The sequence below is a fragment of the Ovis canadensis genome, chromosome X (assembly GCF_042477335.2).
Source record: "Ovis canadensis isolate MfBH-ARS-UI-01 breed Bighorn chromosome X, ARS-UI_OviCan_v2, whole genome shotgun sequence".
Lineage (NCBI taxonomy): Eukaryota > Metazoa > Chordata > Mammalia > Artiodactyla > Bovidae > Ovis > Ovis canadensis.
The window spans coordinates 13,614,775-13,628,798 of record NC_091727.1 but is presented as its reverse complement, the minus strand read 5'-3'; the positions used below and the strand labels follow the sequence as shown (position 1 = coordinate 13,628,798).

The following is a 14,024-nucleotide window of genomic DNA, read 5'->3' as shown; positions in this document are numbered from 1 at the left end:
TGGCAAAGGCAGAAAGGCTTTATTTCTTTTCAGTGAGCCTGTGCCTAAAACTCCAGCACAGAGCTTTCTAGGTAACTAGACAAAAATCCATGACTTAGACCCAGGCTGGGGGTTGAGAGCTCAACCTTCCTCTAATTGCAAAGCCCACTTTAAAATTTTACCACCCTTATGGAAACTGTATTAGGAATGTAAGGCCAGGGTTTAGAATATCCAACTGTATGTGAGATAGAAAAAAAAAAAAAAAGACAGGAAGCCAGAGCCCAAAGCCAGATTATCCTCCATGGAGGCAAGACAGAGAAATACACCTGTATATTCGACCCTCTAACACACAGGGTGAAATGCACACTGAAGTATCAGAGTCTCAGCCACTCAGATTAGCAACACATGCTTTGGAGAGGACCTACAGAGTCGACAGGAAGAAAGAAGAGATCTCCTTTCTCATTCTAGAAGACACTGTCCTCTTATGAACTCCACCCCAGAGGATACCTAACTTTGGAAATCACACAATGAAATTTTTTGGCTGATGAAATCTGCTCACAACCCTAATGGCACAAGAAACTACATGGAAACAGTCTTTGACTTCCTGAAGCAGAAGAAATAATCAGGCTCATGCTGGCATTTGATGAGTTAAGTGAACTGAAGTATGAAGTCTGACAAATTTGTTCATGGAATTTCCTTCAATCAAGAGGAGAAACAAAATCCATAGGAAGTAAATCTTTGCTTCCTCTCCTACTGCTGTTATTGAAAGAATTATGGAGACCTTTTCATTTTTTGCAGAAAAGCAATGAATTGCCTCTTTGTATTAAAATGGATAAAAGCAGTGTCTAACTCTAAGGAGACAAGAATGTTCTAGAACAGTGTTGCCCAGTATGCTATACTTTCCGATATGGTAGCTAGCAGCCATGTATGATTATTAAGCATTTGAAATGTGGCAGTATGGCGGAGGCATGAAATGTTTAATCTCATTTCATTTGAAGTAATTTGATTTTAAATAGCCAAATGTATCTAGAGATGACCATATTATAACACACAGTTATAGAAGAACTGTTTTTATTCATGGGTGCTATATTTTTATGAAATATATCATAGACATAAAAGAATATATAATATATACAGTTTAAGTAATATTGAAATAATTCACATGCCCTCCAACCCTTCCTAAGAAAGAAAATATTACCCAAACCTCTGAAGTTCCCCAAGTGCCCCTGCCCAATCCCTTTGTATCCCATCACACCTCCAGAGCTAACTATTATCCGAAATTTTCTGTTCATTGTTCCCTTAGTTTTTTGGTATGTTTTTACCAAAATTTCTGTGCATTCTAGATATTAATCGTTTGCCAGTCATATATACTGCTAATATCTTCTCCCTATTTATGGATTGTCTTTTTATTTTATGGTCTATTTACTAAACTGGAATTCTTAATTTCAATGTGATTAACTTTAGCATATATTTCCTTTGGTTGTGCATTCGTTATTGTTAAAATATCCTCCCCACTGCCAAGGCTGTAACATCTTTCTCTTATGTTTTCTTCTTTGTTTTAGTTTTCTGTTTGCCTTTATGTCTTTGATCTATCTGATTTTATTTATGATATAAAATGGGGATACAAATTCATTTCTTTCTATAGGGATAAGTATTCTACTATTAGTTATTGAATAGGTGGATTATTTGCTCACTTATCTTTCATGCCAACTCTTGTTTAAGTAGGCTGATTCTAGGTCCTCTCTTTTCATGTAGCTTTCATCTCTCTTCATCTTTCCATGTATCTTTTCATCTCTCCTTTGTGTATGTGGGCACAATTCCAGATACTACCTTCTGTTCCATTAGTCTGTTTGTCTAATTCTGAGACAATACAGCCATTTCTTAATTACTACAATGCTGAAATAAAGGAACCAGACAGAAGATAACAACCAATCTATACTTCCATTTACTTTTAAAATTCAAAGCAGAATGTTTCACATTCTTTTCAGTGAGGCCTAGAGAAGAGCAAGAGATGAAATCATAGAAGTACCGATTTGGTAGTGAGATGGAAGCCACTAGAAGATTTTCAAGTGACATCACCTAGCTTATGTCTTCAAAGGAGCACTCTGGAGCTTAACTGAGAATAGACCTTTGTGAGGCAAGAGTGGGAGCAGGAAGACAAACCAGGTGAGAGAGGATAGCAGATGAGACCGGAGTGGAGGCAGTAAACGCAGTGATGTGTGGTCAGATTCCAGGTATATTATGAAGACCAGGCTGATCATACTTTCTGATGAATCCTTTGTGAGGTATAAGATAGGAGAGGCATCAAAAGAAGAGAGTTATCAAGAATGATGCATTAGTTAAAAAAAAAAGAATGAAATAATGCCATTTGCAACAACATGGGTGGACCTAGAGATTATTATACTAAGTGAAGTAAGATAAATATAAAGACAAAGATAAATATCATATATCACTTATGTGTGGAACCTAAGAAAATGATACAAATGAACTTACATGCAAAACTAACAGACTCATAGACTTCAAAAACAAACTTATGGTTACCAAGGGGGAAGAGGAGGAGGGATAAATATGGAGTTTGGGAGTAACAGATACACAGCACTACAAATAAAATAGGTAAACAACAAGGACCTAGGGTTTTAGCACCTGGAACGGTACTCAATATGTTATGATAACCTGCTTTTCCTGTGGGAGCCACCAGACTGAGAGGCGTGTGGCCTTCTCCTCTCCTCACCATGGCGTGTGCTCATCCACGGATATCAGTGTACTCTGAAAAGGGGCGGGGGGTCATCTGGCAAAAATGTCATTTTGCCTGCTGTGTTCAAGGCTCCCATTCGACCAGATATTGTTAACTTTGTCCACACCAACGTGTGCAAAAATAACAGACAGCCCTATGCTGTCTGTGAATTATCAGGTCATCAAATCAGTGCTGACTCTTGGGGTCCTGGCAGATCTGTGGCTCAAATTCCCAGGGTTCGAGGTAGCGGGAATCACCATTCTGGCCAGGGTGCTTTTGGAAATAAGTGTTGTGGGGGTTGCATGTTTGTGCCAACCAAGACCTGGTGATGTTGGCACCTCAGAGTGAATACAGCACAGAAGTGATATGCCACCTGCTCTGCACTGGCAGCGATTGTCTTATCAATGCTAGTCATGGCTAAAGGTTATCATCTAGAGGAAGCTCCTGAACTTTCTTTGGTGGTTGAAGGCTACAAGAAGACCATGGAGGCTGTTTTGTGTCTCAAGAGACTTAAGGTCTGAAATGATATAAAAAAAGCTCTATGCTTCTCATAGAATGAAAGCTGCCAAAGGTTAGATGGAAAACCGCCACCGCATCCAGCACATGGGACCTTCCATCACTGATAATGAGGATGGTGGCATCATCAAGGCCTTCAGAAACATCCCTGGAGTTACTCTGCTTAATGTAAGCAAACTGAACATTTTGAAACTTGCTCCTGGTAGTCACGTGGGATGTTTCTGCATTTGGATGGGAAATGCTTTCTGCAAGTTAGATGAGCTGTATGGCACTTGACATAAAGCAGCCTCCCTCAAGAGTCACCACAACCTCGCCCATGCACAAGATGCTCAGTACAGACCTTAGCAGGATCTTGAAAAGCCAGAGATCTAAAGAGCCCTCCAAACGACATGCAATAAGATTCATCACTGAGTCCTAAAGAAGAATCCACTGAAAAACCTGACAATCATGTTGAAGCTAACCCCATACGCAAAAATCATGCCAAGAACCACAAAATTTGGATGAATAGGACAGCAGCAGCACTAGAAGCCAAATCAGATGAGAAGAGGGTTCTAGGCAAGAAGCCTGTAGTGGGAAACACAGGAAAGAAGGTTGTTGGCATTAAGGAGATGAAGACTGGTGGGTAAAAAAGCTGCAAGGACCAAGAAAGCAGAAGCTAAAAAGAAGCCCACAGGAAAGAAACCCACCATAGAGGAAGAGAAGGCTGCTGCATAAACTTCAATTTGTTTACCCCGTAAAGGTCAAATCATTTTGGACAGCTGAATTTGAATAAAGACCTGATCAAGGAGGTAGTAAGAAGACATATAATAACTTTAATGGGAAAGAATCTGAAAGAGAATATATATTATATATATGTATGTATGTATAACTGAATCACTTTGCTGTACACTTGAAACTAACACCACATTGTAAATTAACTCTACTTCAGTTTTTTAAAAAAATGATACATTAATATTTTGGCTGAGGAATTGTAAGGATATATTATATATATATATATATATATATATATATATACACACACACATATATACTGTATATATCACATATATGGAATATACATAAGCTACACACACACACGTAGTGCCTAGTACAGGTGTGCTGCTGCTGCTGCTGCTAAGTCACTTCAGTCGTGTCCGACTCTGTGCGACCCCATAGACGGCTGCCCACCAGGCTCCCCCGTCCCTGGGATTCTCCAGGCAAGAACACTGGAGTGGGTTGCCATTTCCTTCTCCAATGCATGAAGGTGAAAAGTGAAAGTGAAGTCGCTCAGTCGTGTTGGACTCTTAGCGACCCCATGGACTGCAGCCCACCAGACTCCTCCATCCATGGGATTCTCCAGGCAAGAGTACTGGAGTGGGGTGCCAGTGCCTTCTCCAGTACAGGTTTGGGACATGGTGTGTGTGTGTGTGTGTGTTCCCTGGAGGCTCAGACGGTAGAGTCTACCTGCAATGCAGGAAACCAGAGTTCTGTCCTTGAGTTGGGAAGATCCCTGGGAGAAGGAAATGGCAACCCACTCCAGTATTCTTGACTGGAAAACCCCGTGGACAGAGGAGCCTGGAGATCTACAGTCCATAGAGTGGCAAAGAGTTGGACATGACCAAGCAACTTCACTTTCATACACACACACACACGTGTATAAATATGTGTGTGCGTGTATGTGTTTAACAAATACTCCCTCTCTCTCCCTCATGGGACATAGACATAAAGGACACCCCAGTTCATTAAAGGTAGAGATACCCTCACACTTAAGTGGTAACCCTGGCTAATGCTTGCCTGATAATGGAGTGGTGGTAGAAGAGTGATGTCTGTAAGCCTTGATTCTTAGGCATTTGATGGGCACAGATAATGTTGCCCATCTTAGGAAATAATCAGAGTAAACAAGAGTCACTATAATAATGTGGCTTCCAATAGGACTTAAAAAAAAAAAAAAAGAAAAAAACCAAGTGCTATTTTAGCATGTGCCTGAGGGTGAATGTTTACAGTAGAGAGCTTTGAGATTTCTGTGTTATCTGGATATAAATAGAACTTTTGAGCCCCTTGGAAGAAAGCTTAGGTATTTACCAAGTTGACCACTATTTTCTGCTGCTGACCAGCAAAAGGCTTTCCAAATGTTTTTCTGATTGTATCAGCCCTTTAAGATGGATGTTTTGATATGACCTCATTGACTAGGTGACTTTCAGAGATGACAGACCCGTCACCAACTTGACACAGTATCTCCCCACACATCTCAGTCTGCAAAGCCAGGACCAGGCATTTGTTTTCCGGTTAACATTATGAACACCAAATTAATGTGTGGTTTCTACAGAAACTGTGCTTTCTCCTTTCTTGTGTTTATAATAGATGTCTAACCAAAAGACTTGGTCAAGAACTACATTCCTCTGGGTCACTCTCATGCATCCTGTACCTGTCATCACTCATATCCCTAAAGACTCATATAATTATGCCCAAATTCTACTCTCCATTCAGTTGGGTTAATTGCTAATATAAGGTCAGCAACATTGTGTTCTTAACTTGGGTGTTATTTTTAAGACATTTTAAAAAATGCAAGATGTTAATTAGCAGTAAACATTGACTAGATTGAAACAAAACCTTTCCTTCAAGGTAACACCAAGTATATAAGAGATGCTTTAAAGTGATTTGAAGATCCTTCTCAACTTGCATCATCAGTCAAGTACAATAGTTATGTTTATATTGTCATGACTCTAGCCTTTGAAACTTGTAAAACTAGTATAAAGATAATCAGGGTACAAAATAAAAGGTCTTCTCTGTCACTGGTACCTTCTTAATGGAATAAGACATTATGGAGTTCTTTTACATTAAAAGGCAATTGTGCCAGGGACTAGGAGGTATAAAAAGATAGAAAATGGCCCCCACCATTAAGGAGTTTATTATCATGGGGAGATAGAGTTGGAAGCCAGTGGTTTTAAAGACAGCAAAGGCCCAATGATCACTTCCAGGGGACAGTTTATTGGTAAATAAGAAATGAATGCTATTAATCAGATAATAATACACATTCAGATTTATTGCATAGTTCTCTGTGTTCCATGTAACATCTCATTTAATCTTTACTACAACCCTATGAAGTAGGATATTTGTATCACCGTTTTGCAGTCAGGGAAAAGGTACAGTCAGGTTAAGTGACTTCCCAGTGCATACAGGTAGCAAGTGCTACAGCCAAGGTCTAGAAGAACTGAAGAAGTTCTCTTTCAGAATCTGCATCACAACCTCTGTGTTGTTTTACCATTTTGATGTCAAAGTGGGAAAATCAACTTTACCACTTAGTGTAGTAACAAAGGGTGGGTGAAAAGAGAACTTTTCATTTTGTGCCCTGGTCTGTCTATGCACCACTTTACAAATTTGGAAAGCAGGAGTCATGATAATGTAAAAATAGTTGCATCTTGACTAGTCAAGTAATGGTAAAATGATCTTAAATCACATTTGGAGATCTCTTTCATGTTCTGTGTTGGAAGAGGGTTGCCCTTCAGCCTACAGATGTTTCTTGCATGCTTCAAACCTTAGATGTGTTATCTTAGGAAGAACACCACATTAAAAACATTGAAGGTTGCTGGCTCCATAGTGGCAGATAACTGGATAAATAGCACAATTTGGAGTTTGGTAGTATATATTTAGCTGCTCTAAGACTTAGTTTGGTCCCTTGTAAAAGGAGAATAATGGTATCTACCCTATAGGGTCTTTGTAAGTATTACATGAGCTATTGAGAGTAAAATGCTTAACTTTATGCCTGGCACATAAAAAAATACTCCATGATAACGACAAAGAAGATAATAATGATGATAGTGATGGTGATGATAAAACTCTCTCTGCTGATCGCAGGCTCAATTTTCAGTCAGTTCAGACACACCTTTTGAAGGAGGTCGCCATTTTCTCCATTACCTCCACCATAGTTTGGTCTCAGGTCCAACTACAGGGAGGGGAACACAGCCCTGCCCATCAACAGAAAAGTGAAGTCACTCAGTTGTGCCTGACTGTTTGCAACCCCATGGACTGTAGCCTACCAGGTTCCTCTGTCCATGAGATTTTCCAGGCAAGAGTAGTGGAGTGGGTTGCTATTTCCTTCTCCAGGAGATCTTCCCAACCCAGGGATTGACCCTGGGTCTCGCGCATTGTAGGCAGACGCTTTACCCTCTGAGCCACCAGAGATCAACAGAAAATTGGATTAAAGATTTACTGAGCATGGCCCTACCCATCAGAACAAGACCCAGTTTCCCCCACAGTCAGTCTCTCCCATCAGGAAGCTTCCATAAGCCTCTTGTCCTTCTCTATCAGAGGGCAGACAGAATGAAAACCACAGTCACAGAAAGCTAATCAAACTTATCACATGGACCTCAGTCATGTCCAACTCTTTGCAACCCTATGGACTGCAGCATGCCAGGCTTCTCTGTCCATCACCAACTCCCAGAGCTTGCTCAAACTCGTGTCCTTTGAGCCGATGGTGCCATCCAACCATCTCATCCTCTGTCGTCCCCTTCTCCTCCTGCCTTCAATCTTTCCCAGCATCAGGGTCTTTTTCAATGAGTCAATTCTTTGCATCAGGTGGCCAAAGTATTGGAGTTTTAGCTTCAGTATCAGTCCTTCCAATGAATATTCAGGACTGATTTCCTTTAGGATTGACTGGTTTGATCTCCTTGGAGTCCCAGGGACTCTCAAGAGTCTTCTCCAACACCACAGTTCAAAAGCATCAATTCTTCGGTGCTGTTTTCTTTACATCCAACTGTTTTCTTTACATACAACTCTCACATCCATACATAACTACTGGAAAAGCCATAGCTTTGACTAGATGGACCTTTGTCACCAAAGTGATGTCTCTGCTTTTTAATATGCTGTCTAGGTTGGTCATAGCTTTTCTTCCAAGGAGTAAGTGTCTTTTAATTTCATGGCTTCAGTCACCATCTGCAGTGATTTTGGAGCCCCCCCAAAATAAAGTCTGTCACTGTTTCCATTGTTTCCCCATCTGTTTGCCATGAAGTGATGGGACCGGATGCCATGATCTTCATTTTCTGAATGTTGAGTTTTATGCCAGCTTTTTCACTCTCCTCTTTCACCTTCATCAAGAGGCTCTTTAGTTCCTCTTCACTTTCTGCCATAAGGGTGGTGTCATCAACGTATCTGAGATTATTTATATTTATCCTGGTAATCTTGATACCGGCTTGTGCCTCATCCAGTCTGACATTTCGCATGGTGTACTCTGCCTATAAGCTAAATAAGCAGGGTGACGATATACATCTTTGACGTACTCCTTTCTCAGTTTGGAACCAGTTCGTTGTTCCATGTCTGGTTCTAACTGTTGCTTCTTGACCTGCATACAGATTTCACAGGAGGCAGATAAGGTGGTCTGGTGTTCCCATTTCTTGAAGAATTATCCACAGTTTGTTGTGATCCACATAGTCAAAGGCTTTAGCGTAGTCAGTGAAGCAGAAGTAGATGTTTTTCTGGAATTCTCTTGCTTTTTCTATGATCCAACGGATGTTGGTAATTTGATCTCTGGTTCCTCTGCCAGATTTTAGAGTCTTAAATTTTAGGATACTGAGGTGAGATGTTCTATGTATTTTGCTTATGAATATAATGTTCATAATATAGAAGTTATCCTTCAGTCAGTTCTTCTATCATCCATTAATAACTTCCACATACTTAATCTCTGCCATCTCTCTGAGATCTTATAAAAGCATTTAAAAGAAAATTTTACCAATTACCCTAACTGGAGTTGAGGGATTTTTGCTTTAGATGAAAGTTTCTTTACCCCTCCACCACTGCCCCCTCTGCCTGAGTATTAGAATTTACAGAACATGCTTCTGAACAATCTTGTAAACAGATTAGAACATTCCTGGAGATAAAAGAAATAGTGTGATAATGTTGCCTGTAAATGGAATATCTCACCTAATTCATTATGCATACTATATATACATCTAATTCCAATTGGTATTGTCCACTGTAACCAGGCACACTGAATTTCAACAAATAATTCCCTGGACATTCTTTATCTAAATTAGTTTATAATTGTGTTCACTGAGCATTATGTGTTCTTTGTGATTCGAGATGAGATGTCAAGAAAGGCTTCTTCAGATTCCAGAATTCCTTCCATTCACTATCACAGAAAGTGTACTCTCAGATTCTATACTAATTGAAAGTTAAGGCACATTTTAAAAAATCTGTTATATGTAATTAAACCAAATGGTTAGCCCTACTTGCTATTGTGTGCATATATAAGCATTTTATTTGTATTCAATTCTATAAAAAAGAAGCATTTAGTTGCTTTTTTTCTTTCATCTTTCCAAAGCAATATTTACAGTGTATTCTTAGATATGAGAGGGTGCTAAAACACAGACTTATAAATAGGACCAAATTTCATTGAATTGGAAGAAAAATTCACTGCTAAGAGTGTGTGTATGTGTGTGTGTGTTATTTTTATGCCCAAACATTGTCATCACTCTTCAGAGTCTGAAATGATGAGACTATTTTTGTGGATCTCATGTAATTCATTTACAGTCACAGCATGTTGGAAAATCTCTCCAGATCAGCATATTAGAGTGTAGAGTGGGGAGAAGTAATATAGCTTTAATTTTAGTAATGAAGACTGGGTGATTTTCTGTCTTTTAGTTTTTCTTTCTGCATAGGCCTCACTTCCCCTGCCAGTAAACCTCCATTGTTACGATGTGAACGAGCATGAGGGACAGGCAGCTGGATTTTCACTCTAAATTGCTAGCTTGCATGCACTGCCAGCTGCCAGTATCAAGTGCTCATCCCTGTCTCATGACTCGCCATTGACCTCAGTGAGATAAACCATCGGTTGTGTGCCTAATACTGACTTATCCCTGGCTTTGGGGTGTACACTAGATATCGAGGGCTTAAGTTAAGGTTAGGAGAGCCCACCCAGGCATTAATCAGGCCAGTAGGTGAAAAGTGGAATCCAGCAACACAGATCAGAAGTACAGCCAGAAGATGCACTGGAAGCTAGTCTGGAAACAAACAAACGAAAAACCTTCCTGGATATAGCAATATTAAATCTGATTCAGTGAAAGAAGACTTTTAAATGATGATCCCTCAGTGGTGTAAAAACTGAGAACAAACTCTGTCTCTGATATTTGGCACTTGGCATACTTCCCTCTAAGCACCCAATAAATCTCTGGAGGATAACTGAAAGAATGAATGTGAATGTTGAAAGCCCAGTTTAGTGTTACATCCTCCGCTTTGTCTATCTATTTTCCTGCATGCCTACTTCTGTCTTCTCTCACTCTTATGTTTTCTCTCTCTCTGTCTGTCCCTCTCTTGACTGATATTCTCTCTTCCCCCATCCATGTGACATGACCATATCATGACTTAACTCCTGAGTTAATATCTCTATTGCAAAGACCAACCCACATGGAGCCAAATTTCTTGGAATGAATTCCAAATAATCTGTGCCCCACCTTCTCAAGAAAGTGCTGGGGTCAACTTAAAATAAAAATGCATAGACACTTGAATCCAGGCTAGGCAAAAGGAATTTAAATTACGATCAAGAATCATATAAAGAAAGTGAGACTATAATAGGAATAAAATAATGAAATGAAATAGTCACCATAACATGTAATTTACCTGGCAGGCAAGATAATTAGGGAAACATTACATATCATAAAACTGCCACCCCTAATAGAAGAAATTGTCATTTTTTCAAAAACCACCTCTTATCATAATCTTTGATACATAGTAGGTACTCAGTAAACATTTGTCAGATAACTGAAAGAAGATAAACAGTTTCATGGAGAAAATATAACACAGAAACACATAGACCACATTCACATGCAGACAAACACATTCACACAAATAAGATATAAGTCAATGTGAGTATTTTTTATCCAACTAGCAATACAACGGGGGCTACTTTATATCTCTATACAAAATGTGGATATCTTTTCTGTAAGAATTCTGATCCTAGCTGAGAGATAACGTGAGATAGTAGTTCAGAGAAGGCTCTAGTCCTGCTTACAACAACTTTGGCTATATAGCAAAAATGGAATCAAGTGACCCAAACTAATATAAACTAAAAGCCATCATTTATTATTAAGATACAATGACATGGACCTCAAAGGCCTTGGCAATAGATTAGAATGCAAGCTAAAGACACCATCTACATTCCATGCCTCTCTCATCGCCACCCATTCTGCAAGTCTTCCTCATTTCTTTCTCTCTTTCTCAAAGTTTCTGTATCTCTCTCCTCTTCTTGGAATCCTGTTTTTAAATTTTGCACCCCACCAACCATGGGTTTATATTGTCTCCTCTTAAATACGACATCCTGGTGGCAACTGGAATCTCAATCCAAATTCCAAATTTTCAGAGAACATGCTCTATTTTGTTTAGTCAGACATTCAAGTCTGGACCAGTCAACTGCACAGGAAGCCAAGGACATATCAGAGAAAATGGTTGCTAGGGGACTACTCTTACCTTTCAGGTGGGAGTGGGTGTCCTGAAGGAAGGATTCTGTAGCAGGCAAGATAGTATTATTGAATTCATTGCTTTCAGTGGATGGAACACTTAATACATGGCTAGAAGCAAGAGATCCTAGAATTACTGGTGGAAAACATATCACCTCTTGCAAGTATAACCCTTCCCAGCTCATGATTTTGGCCAAAGCTTATTTACAAAAATAAGCTTATCAACGGGCATCTGATAGGTATACACATTCTGTTTTTTAAAGAAACAGACTCTATGATCTTGCTTTCAAATGACTATGTGGAAAATTTAAATAAACATCATTTTTTTAATTGAAGAAACTGGTTTATATTCTCACTGAGATAAAAAGTCATCCTACCTTTATTTTTTTTAATTTTTAAAAAATTTTTATTGGAGCATAGTTAATTTGTAATGTTGTATTAGTTTCTGCTGTGTAGTACAGTAAATCAGTTATACATATATATATATATATATATATATATATATATATATATATATACTCTTTTTGAGATTCTTTTCCCATACAGTTTCCTATGCTATACCTTAGGTCATTATTAGTTATCTATTTTATTATAGTAGAATGTATCTCTTAATCCTAATCTCCCAATTTATCCTAACCCCCCTTTCTACCCTGGTAACCATAAGATTGTTTTGTACATCTGTGACACTATTTCTGTTGTGTAAATAAGTTCATTTCATCCTACCTTTAAACACCGTCTTCCAACAACACAAGAGAAGACTCTACACATGACATCACCAGATGGTCAACACCAAATCAGACTGACTATATTCTTTGCAGCCAAAGATGGAGAAGCTCTATACAGTCAGCAAAAACAAGACTGGGAACTGGCTGAGGCTCAGATCATGAATTTCTTATTTCAAAATTCAGACTTAAATTGAAGAAAGTAGGAAAAACCACTAGACCATTCAGGTATGACCTAAATCAAATCCCTTGTGATTATACAGTAGAAGTGACAAATAGATTTAAGGGACTAGATCTGATAGAGTGCCTGAAGAACTATGGACAGAGATTCATGGCATTGTACAGGAGGCAGTGATCAAGACTATCACCAAGAAAAAGAAATGCAGAAAAGCAAAATGGTTGTCTGAGGAGGCCTTACAAACAGCTGTGTAAAGAAGAGAAGCCAAAAGCAAAGGAGAAAAGGAAAGACATACCCATTTGAATGCAGAGTTCCAAAGAATAGCAAGGGGAGATAAGAAAGCCTTCCTCAGTGATCAGTGCAAAGAAATAGAGGAAAACAATAGAATGGAAAAGACTAGAGATCTCTTCAAGAAAATTAGAGTTACCAAGGGAATATTTCATGCCAAGATGGGCTCAACAAAGGACAGAAATGGTATGGACCTAAGACAAGCAGAAGATATCAAGAAGAGGTGGCAAGAATAGACAGAAGAACTGTATAAAAAAGATCTTCACAACCAAGATAATCACAATGGTGTGATCACTCACCTAGAGCCAGACATCCTGGTATGCTAAGTCAAGTGGGACTTAGAAGCATCACTACAAACAAAGCTAGTGGAGGTGATGGAATTCCAGTTGAGCTATTTCAAATCCTGAAAGATGATGCTGTGAAAGTGCTGCACTCAATATGCCAGCAAATTTGGAACACTCAGCAGTGGCCACAGGACTGGAAGAGGTCAGTTTTCATTCCAATCCCAAAGAAAGGCAATGCCAAAGAATGTCCAAACTACTGCACAATTGCACTCATCTCACATGCTAGTAAAGTAATGCTCAAAATTCTCCAAGCCAGGCTTCAACAGTACATGAACCATGAACTTCCAGATGTTCAAGCTGGTTTTAGAAAAGGCAGAGGAACCAGAGATCAAATTGCCAACATCTGCTGGATCATGGGAAAAGCAAGAGAGTTCCAGAAACACATCTATTTCTGCTTTATTGACTATGCCAAAGCCTTTGACTGTGTGGATCACAACAAACTCTGGAAAATTCTGAAAGAGATGGAAATACAAGATCACCTGACCTGCCTCTTGAGAAATTTGTATGCAGGTCAGGAAGCAACAGTTAGGAGTGGCCATGGAACAACAGACTGGTTCCAAATAGGAAAAGGAGTATGTCAAGGCTGTATATTGTCACCCTGCTTATTTAACTTCTATGCAGAGCACATCATGAGAAACGCTGGACTGGATGAAGCACAAGCTGGAATCAAGATTGGCAGGAAGAATATCGATAACCTCAGATATGCAGATGACACCACCCTTATGGCAGAAAGTGAAGAAGAACTAAAGAGCCTCTTGACAAAAGTGAAGGAGGGAGTGAAAAAGTTGGCTTAAAGCTCAACATTCAGAAAACAAAGATCACGGCATCCAGTCCCAT

The 14,024-nt window shown here is 39.2% G+C and overlaps 1 pseudogene; it reads left to right on the top strand.

Annotated features, from left to right (window-relative positions):
- Positions 1-2,711: 2,711 nt before the first annotated feature.
- On the top strand, positions 2,712-3,943 carry LOC138929859 (large ribosomal subunit protein uL4 pseudogene; annotated as a pseudogene).
- Positions 3,944-14,024: the final 10,081 nt, after the last annotated feature.